This window comes from Anopheles funestus, chromosome 3RL (assembly GCF_943734845.2).
Source record: "Anopheles funestus chromosome 3RL, idAnoFuneDA-416_04, whole genome shotgun sequence".
NCBI classification, from domain to species: Eukaryota; Metazoa; Arthropoda; class Insecta; order Diptera; family Culicidae; genus Anopheles; species Anopheles funestus.
Window position 1 is genome coordinate 80266719 of NC_064599.1, and position 2678 is coordinate 80269396.

The window sequence follows — 2678 nt, forward strand, 5'->3', positions numbered from 1 at the left end:
AACCAGCGGGCACCATAAATCATATAGCCACCAACGGAAAGGTAAAGCAGAAAACTGTGAAATAGCTCCTGTCAAGGTATAAAAGGACAAAATCGTTTACAGTAAATGTCATTAAAAGCGCAGATGAAAAAAAAATGCAACATACATCACAAAACTGAACTTTTGAAACTGGAAAATTTTAATACAAGAAAGAAATCACGAAAAACCCGTGAGATGGTCGTAAAAACTGGCAGCTCAATAGTGATTGTACTAGCTACAATCATAAATGCCAAATCAATAAAACAAAATTCAAACTACAATCTGTTTCTTCCATGCATGCCCGAGAAACGTGGAACGAATCCTTGAAGGTGCAGAAGACGCAGTAGGGACTTCTCGATAAAAAGAACCAAACAGTACTCAAACAGTAAGCTCATTCGCCACTCTTCTCCCGGTTGCGGGTCTTTTGAAACACTATTTCCATCGGATTACACAATTGCGCAGGGAACGACTTTGAAGCGAAGGGGCAAAACACCGAAAAAGAGACAGGGAAAGATGAAAAAAAGTTTTATATCCATCATTAACTGTCAAACTGGCTGCTGGCTGCCGTGGGATGCTGAAAAATACCGGACGCTTCGTATTCTTTCCAAAAACGCGCATAAAAGAACGGTGGTGCAGATCCGGGCCCTAGCACACGGAACAGAAGATTCCGCTCGCACAACGCGCGATTCAACTGTGTGTAGTGAAGAGATGAAATCTTTTCCCAAAAAAAAAATACGTTGTAATGCGGGCCAACCGCTTACCTTAACGCTCTTCTCGTGCGTGCATTTTTCCACCTTATTTTTCCTGATACCCAATGGGCAATAAAATGTTTTACAATAATTCTCACTTTCAGCGAGCGGCTCTCGGTTCGCTTTCAGGGTGAGGTTTTATATTGCCATGGACAACCGGGGCTCTTTTGCACACCCGAAATGCAAAAGGTGTAATAAAATTACTTTTATTATCGAAACAGCACGTTGCTTTGTTCAAATCGTAGATGGAATGGGGTTCTGTTTCTTTCTTTCGTTTTTTTGTTGGTTGCTATATTTGGTCGTTCTTCTTTTTGTTCCATTTTTAAAATAAGCTTCTCTCGCTCTCCTATTTATTACGTACTAGTGTTGTGCGCTTTTCTTGCATTAAGTTTTCGGTGTGTTTTTTTTCCTCTTCTTCCTTTCTTTGTTATCAATCCGAGCATAAAACAGCGAACATAAGCAGACTTTGATGATGGGTTTTTTTTCTTCTGCTTTTGCACTATCTAGCGACGTGTTCCGTAACCACGAAATAGGGAACCATCAATCTGACGGCCCACGGTTTTTGCCTTATCGATGACGCGAAGCGCAATGATAACGATGCCACAGCGAAGGGCAGACTGTAAAGAATCCCGCCCCCAGGGGTTGACGAGAAGGAAACGCAAAACAGTACACCACAATTCCTTTCATCATAGGAAGTGTGAGAGTTGTGTTCGATTGGAAGACACATAAAAATTCCCCAAGGAACTTCAGGAGGTTCCCCTAACACCCGTGTTTCTTCTCGATTATCGGAACGGACGAGCCTCTTTCATTTCAGGCCCACTATACTCTAGGGAGGTGTTTGTGAGCACATTGGAAGGAATCAAATCATCTGGCAATCGTTTTCTTCTTCTTCTTCTTCTTTGCCTTCCACCACAGGGAGTATATCCACACAGAGTCCTTCATCTGTCGCGGTGAAGCGCGATTTGACGACAATTTTTTTTTCTTCAGCGGCATTCCCGGGGTTTCCGTTTGATGTGTCTGTTTGGCAATAAATATTGTTATGCGCACGCGGTTGATTGCCAAAAACCATTCCCCTCGGTTTGGGGTTTTTCTTTTACTTTGATGTGGCTTTGTGAAGTGAAACATCATGAAGAAACGGTTAAAAGTTACAGAAAAAAAAGTTAATACAACCTGAGGGCTCGTCCGGGAATTGAACCCGGGACCTCTCGCACCCGAAGCGAGAATCATACCCCTAGACCAACGAGCCAGTTGAGTGGAGTGGCGCTATCAACACAGTTTGCCGTGCAAAGCTCGATGCACCTGTCGATAGGTGCATTATATGCTTGAAAGACTCAACAGCTATGACCTCAATGCTGCTTTGATCGGTAATCGATAGGGAATCGAAACATTTATGATAAGATAACATTTTTCTCTTTGCTTTCGCATGTAAAGACACTCTTATTACATGAAGTTTCCAGGTATTTTTTGTTGGGTTTTGAATGATTAATAGAAGATCCTCTATCCTAATAATGACCATACTGGAGTGGTAGATATAATCTAAAAATATTTTCTTTTTCTTTATTCATTTTTAACTTATTTTCCATATTAGGAATCAACTTTAAAAAGACGGAATTTCATATTTTTGATAAATATTCATATTTCCAAAAATATTTTTATTTGTTATAATGCAATTGTTCTTGTGAACTGTACTTAACATAACAAATCAGTTTAACAAATTTCTTCAAAACTGATATATTCTTTCATCATTAATCAAACAACTTGTATGACATGTATCACAATAACAAAATACTTACAATCCGTTTAAATCCCCACAGTATGTGCGTTCCGTGCAAAAAGGGACAAATTGTTTCACATTCTACACATCCACATACACACACACAGGGGAGGACAAATTTTTTGTCGCCTTTGCAC

General features: G+C 40.1%; 1 non-coding gene across 1 annotated transcript; it reads right to left on the reverse strand.

Annotated features, from left to right (window-relative positions):
* Positions 1–1941: 1941 nt before the first annotated feature.
* On the reverse strand, positions 1942–2013 carry Trnap-cgg (transfer RNA proline (anticodon CGG)). The gene has a single exon. It is a non-coding gene; the product is annotated as a tRNA-Pro (tRNA).
* Positions 2014–2678: the final 665 nt, after the last annotated feature.